The sequence below is a fragment of the Oryzias melastigma genome, linkage group LG12, assembly GCF_002922805.2.
Source record: "Oryzias melastigma strain HK-1 linkage group LG12, ASM292280v2, whole genome shotgun sequence".
Taxonomy (NCBI): Eukaryota; Metazoa; Chordata; class Actinopteri; order Beloniformes; family Adrianichthyidae; genus Oryzias; species Oryzias melastigma.
In genome coordinates this window covers 9,063,896-9,082,121 of record NC_050523.1, presented here as the reverse complement: position 1 = coordinate 9,082,121, position 18,226 = coordinate 9,063,896, and the positions used below count along the sequence as shown (strand labels likewise).

Here is an 18,226-nt window from a genome sequence, read left to right as displayed (position 1 = left end):
TTCTGAGATGAGACGACAACATGGGGGCCAATCGATGCATTTTGGTGAAAGGAAAGTTATTAAAAAAGAGAGAATTAAAGGTAACTACATCCTTCCATCCATCTTCACAACCTGCTGAATCCCTTTCAGGGTCACAGAGTTGCTGGAGCCTATCCCGCTACAGATGGGCAAAGGTGGGGTAAGTGAATCCGATCAAAAGTTTGTAGCACATCAAAGTTTATGGTCAATTTTAGATCTAGACTGATTCCTGGCTCATAAGTTGACCAAAACTAAAGGTCTGATCCTTTAAAATCTAACTGTTCTGGAAAATCAGGACAAACTGTCTACGTCTGCCCAACAGTGACAATATTTTCATGCGTCTGCAGAGACGAGATGTCTGCCGCTTAAAGCAAACAGGTCGGTTAGCGAAGGCCTCACCGCTTCCCTGAGTAAACATCTGCAGCTTGATAGGCAGCACAGGAACACCAAAGACAGGGCTCTGACTTTAACCCAGAAGCCCCTGTGCCCAAACGGTTTTCAGGTATGCACAAGAGCTGATGGGAAATGTATGCAGCAGATGATGTCACTGAGAAGGCTTTTGATTTTTATGTAGGACAACACTTGAGGTTCAATTTACATATTTGTTGGAAAGTGTCATGAAGTTCTGTAACATGCAACTATACTTCAACATTGTCAAGAAGAAAAAGGCTGTTTAGGAGATAATTTAGTAACTACTTCTGTCAGTTTGTGTTATTTTTTTTTAAATCACATATATTTTAAATTACATCAGTATTGTGTACTTTGATGCTCTAAATACCAAGAAAACTGTAAAAAAAAAAATAGATATTTACACTGTTAAAGCATCAATATGCTGGATTGACTGTAGCCGATTGACCTCTATTGTAGCTGAGATATAACACAAACTTCTATAGATGTACAGAAAATAAAAAAAATTCTATAAAGAGAAGAAACTGTTCCTTAAACTGACAAACCTGTCTAACGGTGCAGTTTCATTTTAACTAAGATAACCCGTCAAGTCTAAAAAAATGTAAAAATAAAAGTTCACATGGACGGCAAATTGAATTCCTGATTTTTAAATGGTCATAATAGATTTTAACAGTCTTTGTGTTTTCTCTTTTGTTGGTTTTGACTGAAATTTGCATCCTGTTTTTATTAGATTTGCATCCACGATTCTTCTCCTGACAGAAATCCAAACATTTCCAGAGTAAGTGAAGGTTGTGTCTTCTTGAACTCGTTTGAAGTTGGACTGGTTTCTGTGCTTAAGCAATGAGCGTGCAGGCATTGTTTGCGTCTTGTGACATGTCCGTGTGGACTCTGCTTCTGCAGGCAGGGTGGAATAATGGCGGTCCTGACTCAGCGGAAGTTTCCAGCAGGTGTGGAGCGGGACAGATTCTGCTCCGTCTTTGCACTTTTTCCTCGATTTCTGCAGCTTCTTTAACAGACTAATATCCTATTGATGTTTCAGACACTCGGGACTTGAAAGCAGGAAGACATCTTTTTATGATACTTTCCTCCTTTGTGGGTGTCAATCAACATTTCTCCTCCCCAGTCTGACTCGGAGAGAGGAGTGATCAAAAGATTCAACTAAGACAATTCTGGAAAATTCTGAACTCAGAAGAGTTTCAAAGCTCAATCCTCAAAATCGGATTCACAAGCCTCAACAAGTCAATTGAAGGTCTGATGTGTCACTGAAGCTCTGAGAACTAAAGATGAAACATTCATCCAACCTCTACTGAAAAATGTAGTAAAATATGCAAATAATTTTTTAAGAATAGAACCAAATTATGACTAATTAAAATCAGGAAGCTCCTAAAATAAGTGATTTTTACTTTGGAGAAAGCTATTTTTGAAAAGAACATTCCAAATTTAAATACTATTCGCACAAAAAAAAGAGCATATTTTGGGGGCAATCTTTAACAAACATTGGTACTTTTATGTTGACACAGTTTTGTTCTTAAGAAAATAAAAGTTTAGGTGCAATAGCCTAAACTTTATAGCATTTCAGCAGAGCTGTGCATGTCAGACCTTAACAGGTAATTTAAGAACACCTTTTTAGAATGGTTTTAACACTCAGTAGTCAGTGGCATTTTGTTTTATTTGTTTTATTGTATAATTATTTATCTTTTATGTATTTTATTGCAGACTACTTTTGTCATTTTATACTGTTTTTTTATATTTTGTTCTTAATTTGTTTATTGTTTAAACTTTGTTCTTCCTTTCACTGTGAAGCACAAAAAGGAGTTATAAAGTGCTTTATAAAAGTATCTTGAAGTATAAATAATGTAATTCTTTTCATTCATTCATTAAAAACCTTTTTTTCATATCATTTTTCGTATAATTTAGTCAATAAAAGTCAATTCAATTCTACATTTTTTTTATTTAAAATATATTAATATTGAGATACTGGACTATTGTGTTCACCTCTCACACCTGTTGTGCAACTTTAAGTTCAGATGTGTTTTATTTAATCTGTTTTTTTTCTGAATCTAGATGTGTTTTTTATCTTTTAATTGTATTTTTTCAGGTTTTGGATTTTATGTGAAATAATAAATTAAAACATAATTTGCTAAACATTTAAAATTGTTAGTATTTTTTTAAATTAGGCGCAATCTTATTATTTTTATATATACCTATAAGGTGATGTTTATGCTGGTGTTTATTATTAAATATAATGATAATCAGTTATAGAGGATTAAATCAAAAACTTAAAATCTATGAAAAGCTTTTATTTTGAAATTGCATTTATTATATTTTTGTGGACACAATCAAAATAAGAAGAAAAAGGTTCTTTTTTTTTACTACTTTGAAAGATGAGGTGGAATAAACATATCAAACAATGTAATAAACTGTGTTTACGGACATTTGACATTAAAACTCTTGTTTTGTCAAAAAATAGTTTTATGAATATAGATTGCAATATAAATTAAAAAAATATTGACTTCCTCTTCTAAATTAATATGAATCTGTCTCTAAAGAGGATGATAACTAACATTAAAATGAACAACTTTTGATGACTGATTAGATATAAAAGTTGCAAAAACAATAATTAATCTCTAAAAATCTTGATTATAATTGTTTTTTAGATTGTCAGGGTTAAAGGCGCGCGGACCAAACAGTTCTAGGGGGCTCTCTGAGGATTAGAAAGACTGGGGAGCTCATCGAATGACAACATACTTACACGGGCTTTTCCTCTGATTGCATTTTCACAGCAGAAAGCAACGTTCAAGTGATGTAACAGCCAGCCGGTGGGTGGTACAAAAAAAAAAAAAAAAAAAAATCACTGAAATGCGCCTGCTCCACATCAGATCAGTCAGTAAATCCTGACATTGCTGTCACTCCATTCTTCAGTCTCCTTACACTAAAAATAATCTTTTATTCTAATTGGTAATAGCCAAAAGGCTAAGTAGTTGTGTTGAAGTTTTAGAACTCAGTATTCCAGTTACTTTATAGATGCTTCTACACACCTCTGTGATAACACTTTAACACCAGAACTGCAGCTCCACTGTTGATGTTCAATGAATTACAGTTAACTCTTTGACTGTTTAGGCAATTAACGCAAACTAGCAGATTCTGATGCAGAGAAAAGATGCTTTTTCCACGTAAGAACCAGTTGAAATTATGTTAAATGTTTGAAGAGTTACGGTTATTTGAAGAGCGTGTCATATTTTGCTGTAGCCAAAGACAGCTCCAGTGTTTAAGGGTTAAACCAAGATGGCCGCATCCTCAGATGTTAACAGGAACTTTAAGATTCTGCTCAAAGAATCTATAATCCAGATTAAAAGTGACCAACCAAAAAGGGGTTTGAAAATAGACAGTAAAATAAAACGGGATCAAAGTTAGGGTCTATGACACATGTTTCAAAGTCAAGGCCTGGGGGCCGGATCCGGTCTTCCGGGTAATTATATCTGGCCCTCCAGAGAATTTTATTTTATTGTTATTTTGGATTTTAGCCCCTTGTGTGATTGAGTTTGACACCCTGGTCTATGACATGGGTGCCAAGAACCTAGGCCTCGAGGGCCGGTGTCCTACATGTTTTCCAAGCAACCAACCTACCTTCAAAGCTCTTTATTGGCCAAACACACCTGATAAACTGTAATTCCTTCACTACTCGGATGTTAGTGCAGGGTGTTCACATCTACAATGTGCCCTGGAAATTTCTTAAAAGTCTCTGCGAAAAATCCGTGAATATCAATGGCAAAAATAGACCACAACGCATTGTGTTTGGATAATTTGTTGATTGAAAAGCAATGTTTTTGCATTTATTTCTAATACATTATCCAACGTCAAATCACAGTGCAATCATAAATAGTAAGATGTTCATATTTATCAGGTTTTAATAAACCATTCCATTATAGTTGGTATTAAAAAAAATAAAAACTAGTAGTGAGCATGTGTCTAAACTGTGTTAAAACCCTCGGCACTAGATAGACCCGCACTATTGTTTTCTGAGGGTTAAGGAGTAGTAAGGGAATTCAGACACAGCTTTAATGTCCAGCTTATGTGATTGGTTTGATTGCGTTCACAAGTGGTAGGAGACCAGGGTCTGAAGATCCAAGCCTGATCCCCAGCAGCTCCAGCAATCAACCACACACTGGTTGGATGTGCTGCTAACGCCGTGGTGCCAAATACCGCGCGCCACATTAAGGTCTCGTGGAGTTCACGTTCTGGTGAGTTGGGGCTCTTCAGCAACATCCAAAGAACCAATGGTTCTTTCACAAGAGCTGTGTAAAATCCCTGACACTGTATTCTCTATGAAGCAAAAAACAAAGTGAAAAGTCCAGAAAACAAAGGATGTATTCAGACTGGACACCTCCGGAACAAATTTTCAGTCTGAATGCCCACAGGTAGACTCTGGTCTGGGACCAGGAGCCGCTCTCTGACCCATCTTTTGAAGCAATCTCTAATTGGACCGAACTCTGGTTCACGTTAACTTTCTCAGTCTGAATAGGCTCTGTGCTCGGAGCGGAACAACTTTACCAAACAGGGTCACATGGTTTTGTTTACAAGCTTCGGTTCAAACCAGAAATGTTCGGTAAATGGAAATGTTAATACAGACTAAGGTTAAGGACTCGTCCAGACCAAATTAAGTGAACTCTGTCCAGACCAACTGACTTTTCCAATATGAATTCAAGCAAAGACTACACAGAACTGAAGCAACAACATTACAAAAAAGAAACGAAAAACAGGTTAAAAATGGGCATAGGTGGATGGAACACCATGATTGCAACCATGAATGCTGCAATCCAAGATGGTGTCATGACTAAAGGGTCAACTGAGTCACTCCTTCCATACTTGAGGAAAATCCTACAAAAATCTTCATAATAGAGCAGTACGCATGTTTACCTCCAACAAGGCTGACCTCACATTTATAAACAACCCATCACCTTAAGTACCTTCAACACACTTTGGTACACATTTTTGGACAACAAAGTCTAGTAGCAGTAGAAATACACTTTTTTAATAGAAAAAAACCCCAAAAAACCCTCTAAGCAAACTTGTTGGCTTGCTTTCTATGATCAGTTCAAGGGTTAATTGAGCTCTTATAACTTATAACTTTGAGTGGAAGATACAGCTAGTTATCTAACTTAACCCCAATTAGAATTCCATTTTTTTCGCAGAACTACAAGATCAAGAACTTTAAAGACACCACAGAACATGTAACATGTCATCAAGTATTACTAAAGCAAAGTCGAGTCAATTTAAAATACAAGATTTGTTACACAACGCTGTTCGAGCAACACACAAGACTGGACGGTTTATACAAACCAACTATAATTCAGGAGGTCAGATTTCTTACAACAACATATCATGTCACCACAGTTTATGTTAGCCAGAGGAAAAGCACTGCAGTGGAAGAAAAAAAAAGGTTGGAATGGAGCCACAAAAAACACCGATTTTCTCCAAGCTTAACCTTGCTGAACAGGTGGTGTGACTCTCCCTGGATTAGGCTTTATTGTACAAAAAAAGTTGTAGTCCAATTGTGTCTCTTTGTTGCGCTCGTCTGACAGGAAAGAGGAGAGGTCAGAGTTCAACCATCTATCTAAAAATAGGGAGTTTTAATGTTTGTTTGCCTCCGACGATCAAAGGATAAAGCCTCGGTTTCCTTTGAAAGAAAACTCAATGGACAAAACTAAGACTTGCATCTAGTTCTTCTTAAATCATTAGAATTCATTTAAATTTAGCTTAATTTTTAATTTACCAATTCACAAGCAAGGTTACTTCACAAAGAAGTATACAAATCTGTTTAAAAACATATATATCTTGTACTATGACAGTTCATTTAAAGACTATACCAGTCATGTTCTGTCCAGATCATTCCAATAAAGCCAGCTTTTATGGTACATAAGCAACTGTGGCATGAAATTAGATGTGCAGCAAAGAAGTCCACTTCATTAACTAGCTGAAGAAAACAGCCAGTTCAAGAACTAACGTTAAAAAATACGACCCCGAGAGGAAATAATAAAGCACAGCGGTTCGTCACATCAACCTAAAAGAGGGTGGTCATTTCATATCACTCCTGGCTGGTTGAAATAATCACATAATTAAATCTGTTGTTATAGCTGCAATGGAGCCACACATTTATGATGTGATTAATTTTGTGCGGTAAACAAACAAAAGGGGGCTTTTGGGGGCCTGAATCCACAGCTAAGGGCCATTCAAAACGCATAATTAACATTTGTACTGTCAGCCAGCGTGCACCCATATGGGTCTAAACTCACCAAGCGTGCACACGCGGCAATCAGTCAGCAGAAATTACACGCACACGTGCACAAAAGGCGGTCTGTGCGCCGTCGCTCTGCTGTCTGCAGAGAATCACCTGCATGTGCAGCAAAATATGCGACAGGGCCTCATTGCATCCATGTCAAGACTTTTGTTTGACACAACTTTATTCATGAGAAGATGCAACTGCTCCTCTTCGGAGAGTCCTGACGTTCTGTGAGCTCATGGGTTTTTATCTTTCTGTACTGTTCGCAGATAATAATCCCAGTGACCTCACTGACCTTCTACCTTTTCTAGTCACAGAAGAAAAGCGTATTGACAGACACAACAACAATACCTGGTGGTCTTCAACTGCTGATCCTAAACTTATAATTGTGCAGTGAGCTGATGCATACTTTTACAAATTTTTTTTTAAGTTAAAAAAACACGATTTAAACTTATTATAATTGGAACTCCCCAAATTTAAACCTTTCATTTGTCCGTCTGCACGACGCTTGATTACAGACTCAAGTATCTCGACGTGTGTTGAATAGATCGTCATAAAATTTTATTTAAACGATGAAACAGAAATGAGGCAGCCTTACTTTTTCTCAGCTTCATATTTCTGACTCTTGGCTTGATGCCTGACTAATTCTCATCAAATTTCACAGATATCACTTTGGTAACTAAGTATCTAAAATTGTCAGTAGTCTAAACTCCAGAAAAGATCATTTACATTACAAAAAATAAAATTCCCCTTTTGTGTGCTTGTAATGTGACATAAGATGTTAAAATTATATATTATTGGAGTGTCAAATTCTGAATTTATTAACATTTCAAGATATTGTTTGCACTAGAAGTGAGAGTTTGGCTTATTTTCTGTAAGTTTTCTTTTGTAGCTACCACATTTTGTAAATGTGAAAGTAAAATTAACTTATCTTGCTTAAAAAATAGCTTCTAATGGGAATTTTTCTTAAAATTCTTAAGAAAAAAAGATTGTCCCAAGCAGTTCACTAGATTTAATCTTAAACAACACTTCCAACTTAAAAAATAAAGTTGCTTTGATAAAATTTAATATATTTGACTCACTGATGAAAAATAGCTTCATCTGCACTAATATTGTTTGATAGAACACCTCCATTTGCTTTTACACTAGATGAGTATAGTTAAATAATCTCTACTAAATGCGAATGTAACAGGATGAGATATTTCTTTTTGTTTTAATTACACAAAATGTTGATTTTTAAATTTCTTTTAGTGTTGGGTGGGTAGTCCCTCCTCAACTTGTTCTTCTTCGCTGGTTTTCCACTCTCCCCTTTCTTTTTGTTGTTCAGTTGGAGAGGTGAGTGGACCCTTTAACGTTTGCAATACAAATCCACCTTTCATCTCAGTTATGACCAATATATCCTGTTATTATTTGCATTATTTGACGGAAAAATACATAAGCTTCTACTATTTGGCCGCGATTTGAAAACAAGTAAATATTATATGCCAACACAATGCTAACGTCTGAGTAAAGTATTGCTATTAACCTGGATGGTTAGCTAATGATAGCTTGGATAGATAGCAAAGCAATAATAAAAAAAAGGTAACAAACTGCAAAAATAACAAGCAAGTGGGAAACCACATTTTTTTCTACAAGAACTCGTGGTTAGCGTTGCTAAAATCCTAAAGTTAACCCTCTTACACCAGAGCTCCAGTGTTTATGTTTTTTGATATACTGTATTTTTTTTTATTTGTTTACACGATCAAGGTAATTCCCCTATATTCTGAAGGAGAAGATGGTTCGAGCTGCTTTTCTCTTTCAGAATCTGCTGGAATTATGTTGATTGTGTTAATGGTTGTAAAGTTATAGTATGTTAAAGATCGTCACCGGTGACACCTCAAGTGTTAAAGGGTTAAAATGTATCAACAAATAGTACTATTTCTCCACAACGCCACTAGCTACTGACTTTAATGCATTCAAGCTGCTCACATCGAGTTTTATTTACTTTAAATGTTCTGAGGCTATAAAAGTTGACGTGTGTGTAAACAAAGAAAGTGTTAGCTTGTCTAAGCAAGTGCACCGTTAGCCCATGCTGCTATCTCTTAGCAGCGTGGAGGCCTTGATCAGATCTTCTGTGGATTTAGGTTGATTCACTATAATAATCCCTGTTTGTTTAAATCTCCACTGTAGAGAGAGTGGGGGTGGGGTGCAGCAGTTCTACCTTGTGTTAATGCAGGATCTCTTTTGTTCTAGTTGCTGAAGAATCAAAGCGGACACTGACGAGACGACTTCTGATGGTTTTATGTGATGGATGAGAAGCTCACAAGACTGGTGTAAAAACATGCAATATTCCAATGTAAACCGGAACTGATATTTATCTTAATACTGGACCCTTGATGACCATATCTGCCTCATTACAACAGCTCTGGTGTGATAAGATCAGATAGCTGGTCGCTGACCTCATTCCCCTCTGTCTGTGATGGGAGCACAGAGCTTCCTTAAATGACGTGATCACATGATGCCGCTCATTTAAGGAAGTCTGAATACACAGAGATGAAACATCGATCCCACCTGCCCGATCAATGAGCGGGGGGCCTTTTCCCACGAGATGGGAGGAATCAATCATGTTCAGTATGAACAGTTTGTCATAACATTCATCAGACAACGTTGTATATTAAAAAAAAAAGATTGGAACAAGAGGACATGATATGTTTGAGCACTTCCCTCACATATCTCTGTAAAAGTTTTAGTTCTCTGATTTCAATATGCTGAATTGAAACATCAAGACGAGTAACTTTGCTAATTTTATCCTGGAAGATAAAACACCAGCTAGGCAGTTTGGGTCCTAGTCATGTGATGCCCCCAGAGCCAGAAGAGGTCTTTGAGACACAGCAGAATCCGTGGTTTGTCATGAAATATCATCACCCACCTGACTTAAAATGCCAGAATTAATCTGGCAACAAATCTGTTTCAGGAGGCATATGGCTTTTGAAAAAGTAGGTCAACCATTAACCAGCAAACAGCCTCGTCTGGAGATGTTCTTCTCCTTCAAAAGCCCAGATGTCAAGCAGGACACCACTTCTAAAAAGCAGACTGGAAAATCACAAAAATTCAACATACTGTGTTGGACTTGAACACAGCCGTTGTCATGCTGTGGCTTCCCTAGTTTCTGTTTCAGATATCTGCAGCATGAAGCAGCTCTTCAACGGCAAAAATCTTCATTCACTCGATTCAGGATGTTCTCACACAAAACACATAAAAGGGCTCTCCTCCCCACCAACCTAACAGCTGCGCAGGTTAAGGTTTTGACCTGTGCTCTACACTGCTGCTCCGCTATATTTAGCAACACAGATCAAAACCTTCTACCTTGATCTCATCAGACCACAAGTTCCATTTCCTGTCAAAGAACCTAAAACACATGCTGGTGAAATTAAAACGTCTCTGGACTTGAAGAGGTCTTCATGTCGTTGCTCTGAGGAGCATCTGCAGATCACATAAAACTGTATCTGGCAGACTCTACTATATAGTCCTTTGGTTATTTTTAGCAGAGCTGTTGGCCTCTTGGCAGTTTTTCCTTCATAGCTTCTGCTTTATGTGACCATCCATCACAGAGAGATGACCTGCTCTAGATATGGTCTTTATAATGCCATTTATTCCTCTGTGTTTCAGAAATCACTTCTGGGGTCTTAACCCTTTAACACAGAGCTCTAGCTCCAGTGTTGATATTCTTTGGACTATGCTTAATTCTTTAATCGTTTATGCAATTTACCTAATTCCATCAGATTCTGAAGCAGAGAAAAAGCATCTTTGCGCTGAAATGCAACCCATTACAGGGGTTAAGAGCTCACGCATGCAACGTAAATCAGCTAATTCTGACTAAAAATGAGCTAATTTACATAGACTGCATAAACACTTGAATATTAACAGTAAGTCAAAGACCTACTGTAAAGTGTTATTTAGGTGTCGTGAGCAAGATTTCCGATGTTAAAGGGTATAAATCTAATGAACCAACATTTTGGCCCCTTGACTGTGAGGTAGTGCTTTTCTCCGCGTCAGAATTAGCTAATTTTTGCTGAATGAATAAACAGTCGAAGAGTTACAGCAGGTCAAGAAGTTGGTGTACGTCAATGAGCGTCTGTTATTTAGGTGTAGCCCGCAATATCTTTGGTATTAAAGGGTTAAATCTGATGCACAAACACTTTGAAGTAGCGCTTTTCTCCGCATCAGAATCAGTTAATTCACAATGACTGCATAAACAGTCGGACGACTTATGGTAGGTCAAGGAGCGTGTATTATTTATTTAAAAGTCACTGATATCGTCTCCGATGCTAAAGAGTTAAATCTGATGCAAAAAATTTTGGTCCTTTGATCGTGAAGTAACGCTTTTTGCCGCATCAGAATGAGCTCATTTTTGCAGATTGCATAAACAATTGAAGAGTTACAGTAGGTTAAAGAGCTTGTGTTATTTAGGTGTAGCTCACGACATCTTTAGACTTAAAGCATCTGTTGCGTAACAACTTTGCCTTCTAGATCGTGAATTTACGAAAAAACAAAAGTGATACAATCAGATTTGATTAGATCCAACGGAAATATCTTCCTCGTTAATTGAATCGTAAATTCGTGTTTGACGTGGGTCAAGTCACACCATTACAATGTTTGTTAATTATTGAGTGCCAATAAAGCAAATTTAAAACTCTGATCAATAAGCTCAAACGATGCTACTAGAGGACCCCAAAATATCTGTGCCAGCCTTTTCCGATGCTCGCATTTCTGCTGGCATTGGCTGGTTCATCTGTGGCCTGACCTTCGCTAATGTCCCCGTTCATGGGCATGAAAATGATGGCAGCCAGGTTCAGACAGCCCAACACATCCAAAGGAAGAAGGAAAAGAAAAGCTCATACCGGCTCTGCAGACTTCCAATTAAGTTTGCCTGAAAGCTCATCTGCAAGTCAGACTTAGTCCAGTTATTGCACCACCTCTGAAAACGGATGACAGCCAGCAAAGACATTTTGATCTTTGGACCTCAAAGTATTCTGCTGACTGAAGCCTTCAAGCACATCCCCACATCAAAAACAAGAGAGGCAAGCTGGGGAGAGGGGGAGCGCGAGAGACAGGAATGTCTCAGGCATGGCTCCTGCTTGGAATAATATGCTCATCCCAGATGTTCCAGGAAGAGAGCGATCATTTTCTACCGAGCGGCCTGATGATCCGTGCTGCAAGGTCAGGCGGTGTCTGCGACAGATGGTCACCTGGTCTCGGCCGTGCGGTCAGATCACAGCGCTCGGCCTTTCCTTTGAAGTATTTCTACACAAACGGAGATGTTTCTTGACCCAATCAGACATCCAACTTGCTAATTTAACATTTCTCTCAAGAGGGGCACAGAAAAAAGAAAGGAGATGCCTGGCCATCGTGGTAACCTTGCTCCAAGGGTAGCCTTTGTGCTCCGCAAAAGGCTCAGATTGTTCCTTCTGAAAAGGGGAACGGCTGCGACGCAGAGCACTCAGCAGCAACATTTGGCCTCTTTTGCGCAGACGATAATGACCGGGCAGATTACGAGGAGGCAGACTTTAATGGCCATCTTCTGCGTGGTTTCTGTCTTCAGGTTGTCATGGTGAAAGCTCAGATGGCAGTCTTTCTGCATCTCCTGAGCTCAGCCATGGGCCCCGGAGATATTTATGCGACCTTCAAGGATAAAAATTCTCACAAAGCAGGACTGGTAGACCCTCTGTAAGAGCCTCCTGGGTGTGAAGGTTAGATAATGATTCTGTGCATCACCCTGATTGCTGTTTACAAACCGAAAAATCAACCTTTTATTTTCAGATTTTTTTCCAGCTGCTTCAGGTCTTTTTAATACAGGAAAAGCTTTTTTTTCTTCCTTGAAAAATTAGACAAAAAGTTCAGAAGAAAAGAGCTTACAGCAGATATTTGATCTACAGCTCAGCCTTCAGTAGTCACCTTACATGTCTGCTCTCTCGTCTCTCTCTCTCGAGGCTGACAGAATTATCTTCTGCATCAGAGCTGAGGCTGGGCCAATCCTCCTTCACAGAGGACTCCATTTCACACAGCTAACCCCACTGTGGCCAAGGAGACACAGCCAATCATGCTGGAGTAGCAGCCTCATGGCTGTCCACCATTTTGTGCTCCTCAAGGTCTTTGACTGTCCTGCTCAGTGAAGTGGAGCTGCTCGCTCTGCTATCTTGTTACACAGATGGAAGTGTTTAAGAGCGCAGACCTGAGCGAGCAGCTTCCCCTCCTGCCGGTTCCTCTGCAGACAGCTGAGGCAGGCAGCAGAAAGAAGAAGTGAGATGTGCAGTTTTTTTGTCTGTTCACAGCAAAGATGGCTACCCAGGAGCATGGCTCGCTTCGTCTTCACAAGACGAGGAGTTGTAGAATTCCACATCCAACCAACGCGGTTACGACTAAACCTGTGATATTTGGAAATATCATCAGAAAATCCAGGTGACCAAACTTTAGAGAGCTTGAAGGACAACCTTCAGCAGAATTTTTCCATCTAAAGATGATTAAGTTCTCGATTTAATGAACAGCCTGAGGCGTTTGAGATGTCTTATAAGAAAAGGAGTGGGTGGATATTTTTGGGGTTTCTCGAGAGCTTTCCCATCAGATGAAAGCCAACGCAAGAAACTCGAGCGAGAGTTTGTCTGCAGGAAGCACGAGTCTTCCAGAAGTGAAACACGCAGGTTTGACGGGTAAATAAACACTAACTGAGGAGTCAGGGAAGTGAAGGACAAGGTCTTGGAGAGAAACCAGGAAGCAACTTTTCCACAAGGACAATCCCTCCAGGAAACGTCACATTCCACACGGCCTTGAAGCTCATTTCTCCTCAGAGACCATTTCTTCACATAAATCCATTTGGTGCCTTCTGCAAAGACACATTTTTCACTTCCATCACAACAAAACTACAAGGCCAGTTGTAGATATATATATATATTTTTTATATCCGTACTTCTTTCATCTCAGTATCAGCCTGCCATCAGCTGTCCCCAATCCCCAGATTTTCGTTTTCTGACGCAGAAACAATTCATCAGAGAAGGCGGCAACGTGAGCTGAGGGGCTTCTTGTGAGCTCAGTGGACAACTGCCAGAAAACACTGCAGTGCTGACTTCCTTGTATGCCTGACATAGCAGTTACTACAGTTACAAGGGGGAGGGTGAGGTTACAAGCGAGTCAGGATGGAGAATTTTAGAGGAACCAGAAGAGATTTTGATGTTTACTTTTTTTTTAAAACAAGGACCACAAAATTCCAAACCACCAAAAAAACGACTGAACTCAGTTATAGTTTCAAAGCTGCTGGGATGTGGAGAAGCTCCTCTCCACATCCACCAAACAGACGTCTTGAGGCAACTCAACAAGTTTCAGGAGAGAAAGATGAGAGAGCCATCAATATTAACTTACCACTGAGACCTCCTTTCCAAGCTCCTAAATATTTAATCGGCCTTGGACAGCTCTGTTGCTTTGGAGGCCGAGCCAGTGTGGATCCCTTCTACAAGACCACTCCTGTTCCTGCTCAAAGAAGGCCTTGTCTGATGGCACCACACTGCTCAAGGAACGGGCGTCTCCAAAGAATTCAGACTGGTTTTTTTTCTCCTCACCACAGCCAGCTTAAAGCTGACGGGTTATTCGCTGTGCTTGCTAAAGAACTTCAAAGATCTAGAATTTAGGCGCCATACCAGAAGGTTCTGGATAAAGTGTGTCACCAGATAGATGCTTTTTTTATCTAATCCTTCAAAGATGAGCTTCTCAGAAGGTTTTTTTTCTTTCCAGGAGGAAGAAACTATGTTCAACTGTTGATGTTCTGATTGAAAGCAGAGAGGGGGAACCAGTTCTGCAGCAGTGCAACGTGGCAACCAACAACAGAAAATGGAATGACACCTCCAGCCAGCCACTTCCTTATTCCACTTGAACTCTGATCGTACGTTTCAGTTTTTCCAGAAGGTCGAAATCTGGAAAAATCGAGGCAGATGTTTTACTGACCAGAGTTTCTTCTCTGTGTGGAGAAGGAAGGGAGATGGTGAAATGCAAAGGGGGAGGTGGTGGTGTTGTGGAGGGTGTGTGTTCTTTAAAAGGTGTCATGGTCACCGCTTTTGGAGCGGTGTGTTTCAGTAGGACCCGGCTCCATCTCCTGAGCCATGCATCATGTCAAGAAAGCACTCACTGGAGCATTTCAATTTGCCTTTGTGTGTCTCCCTGGCCTTCTCCACTGCCCCAGGTAGAGAAGAATGGAGGAGTGCATCACCCGGAGTGAGTGACTGAATGAGGGAGGGAGAGGAAAGAGGGGGGGGCTGTGTACGTGTGCGACTGAGAGCAGGAGAAAGGAGTGAGCCATGAGCTTAGAGACCACTTCCTCCCAGCCTCCTTCAAACCATCGCAGATGTTCCTATGGTTTGACCCTCCGTCCTCCCTGTCAAGCTTTTTTTTTATTCACCCTCCCTCAACTGTAGTAAAAAAAAATCCAGTTATGTAATTTTGTTTTTAATCTGCATTAGTTTACTTCAGCCCCATCGCTTCAAAGCGGTACTGCAAATCTAAAGGCTTTCACACATCACTAACATTCAAATGGTTTTACTTTATCAGAATTGTGAGTTTGGTAGGAACAATAACAATAAGCATAACTATTCTTTTGTTAACATGTCGTATGATTTGAGAACTTTATTCACACCAGCAGAACTGGTTTGTGTCGGGACTAGCTTGAGCCTCTCTTCAATCTTCACATTGACCAGTCATGTGATCAAACCCTGGGCTTTCTTTAAAGACTAGTTATAACATGATTGGTGAAATGACTGTAAAAAAAATCACCAGTCAATCAAAAAATGTAAAAAAAATAATATTGTGATAGCCATTATAGATACTAGACCTAACAATATTATTTGTATAAGTGCTGTAAATTATATTTTAATAAAAGGTAAGCGACCTACTGGTGCTTCGTAAACTGACCTGTCTCCAGTTCCTTTTGTTTTTAAGCCTGCCTCAAAACAGAACGCATGGGCCGGTGCTTTGGTGTCATGAGTTAGCTTCTCGTGACAGTCTGGTTCATGTTGCAGTTGTATGAAGTTCACCTGGACACTGATGCGGCTAAACAAGATAACTCTGGCGAACCTAAAACAAAGGCTTTCAGTTCACTTGCAAGTGAACCCTGGTGAGGTTCACCACAGTGTAAATAGACCAATTCAATTCAATATCACAAATCATTGCCTCATTGGGCTTCATTCAAGTAATTTTACAGAAGCAGAAAGTCAGGCATATAATATAAACAATAGCTAATTGCTAAATTAAACAGACTAAATAAAACTGGTTAACCCCGTCCTTAGACTCTCCCTCCCGGTAAGGAAAAACTCCTAAAAAAAACCTGATTTAGGAAAAAAAGAGGAGTCTACCAAACCCAATTCTCCTTAACCCCAACCCTATTTGTAGTCTGTTCCAGGACTGTTCTACTCTGAAGTTGTTATATTAATTCTATAGAAATTAAACTTGTGGTTGGCGCCAGTGTTTGGCAGCAGATCCGCCATCTGTGTGTGAATGAACAGGACTGTCACTGCAAAGCACTTTGGGCCTTCGAGGAAGGTAGTAAAGTGCTTTACAAGTATACGGCATTAGCAAACACTGAATAGACATTCACACCAAAGTAATGCCACATTCACACAGAACGCAATTTCCGCAGCAGGGGTGTCGAGTTTGAATGTTAAGTCAGCGTACAGACGCGATCTGAAGTCCTGCAGCACGATTTCAGCATAGAGCATGGCACTGCTTGCTAGTGCCTCTATAGAGCTCTCCATCATCCATGTTTTCTATGCTGTGCCAATGAATTAATTCCAGAAAAACTTTGTTGGTTGCTCCGTGGCCGGGGCGTCAAGGTGTTAGGGCAGGCGTTGAGCAGTAAATTTGATGTGAGTCAAAACACAAATTTGATGCGTGAATCGTGTCCGTTGTAAATAAAGCACAATAGTTTATATCTAATAGCAAGCTTGGATGTGAACATCAACGGTCCACAGGATTTGGGGGTGTCAATAAAATAAAGGTATGCACCTGTGTCTTCCCTACCCTTATGTGTTGTATAATTGTTCCCTATGGCCTGTCATGAAAATGCGTGCATGAACATTTTAACTCAATGAGATCACCAAGAGGTCAGCGACCTTGATATCTCACACCGTACAGGTTTGCCCATTTTTTACCTTCAAACAGCCCGTATCTATCCCTTAGGGTAGTTGTGTCTAAACCTTAGGACGATAGAAATAATACTATTAGATCAGTGCATCCACATCCCACAAATGTTTTAAATATTTAAACTATAACATATTGTTGCTTGATGGCTCATGAAAGAGCCCATAAACAGATGAGTAAAGGAGAATTAAACTTCAGAAGAAACAGCAACAGCAGGAAAAACACAAACCAAAACAAGCAACTCCAACCATATCTTTAAACAAACTCAGTCTGGAACTCCTTTGACATCCATAAAACTCAATTAGCATCCTCTATTAATACTGAAATCAATGTTTTTAGAGGATATGTTTTAATAAACAGTTTATGATCAGAAAGAGGATCAAAAAAGTGTCTATTTAGGATAATAAAATCATAAATTGTCAGATGAATGCTTCTAATAGCTTGTTACTAATCTCTAATAAGATAAATAAATGATTGAGAGGTCTTTGAATGTCGTTTGGCTTTTACATCACATCCTTGGTAAATATTACCACACAGATGTGCAACATTCGTGCACATAACTGGTGGACTTCAGGGCCCCAAAAGTCAGGAGGTCCCCCCCCCTTAAAAAACACTGGAATTTCGTGGAGCACCTGCTTGTGCTGCAACGACACGCAGAGTTGACGTAGACTTGTGAAAGTTGCTGCAGCTGGAGGAACGCAGAGAGCTGCCCGGCTCAGCCCGCTGGAGAGCTTTCTCCACAGAGAAGCGCAATCGCCTCCACGTCTGAGAACTCATTTGCACAACCGCCGGCAGACTGGACCCACTGTCTGCCTGACAAATGTGTCAGCTGCAGCAGAATCCTGATCGGTTGTCCTCCACCCTCCTCCTCGAGAACCTGTCTGCTCAGCTGAGGCAGGAGGAAGGAGCGCCGCCACCATTTTGATTGCTCTTCCCAGCCTCGGTATTGTCGCAGCACACTGTGTCAAGCTCACAGCCTCTTTGTCAGCAAGATTTCACAGAGTGGCCAGGGGAACTGCAGAGCACATGCACGCACACACACAGCAGAGCACAAACACCTCCTTCACTTCCCTTCCTGGCTTGGACACCTTCAGGACAAAACATGTGAGCGCTCCTCTGCAGTGGAGACAAGGCACACTGCAACTGCCAAATAATACCTGACCAAAAGCTTCTCCATTCACCCAAATAACTTTCAAAGTCCTCAAAGACCCAACAAATAAGAAATACCAAACAACGACTTTTATTTTGAAATTTCAGAAGAAGCTCTAACAACAAAATAGGAACCTTCTTGAGAACTTCCTAGCCGTTGCTCCAGCTCTGCGTGCGCACTCATGACAGATGACTGCGTTCTGTTGACACGACTTG

General features: G+C 39.8%; 1 protein-coding gene across 2 annotated transcripts in view; it reads right to left on the bottom strand.

Annotated features, from left to right (window-relative positions):
- znf462 (zinc finger protein 462) overlaps nt 1-18,226 on the bottom strand; it is a 46,862-nt gene that overhangs the window by 27,148 nt on the left and 1,488 nt on the right. The window lies entirely within an intron of this gene.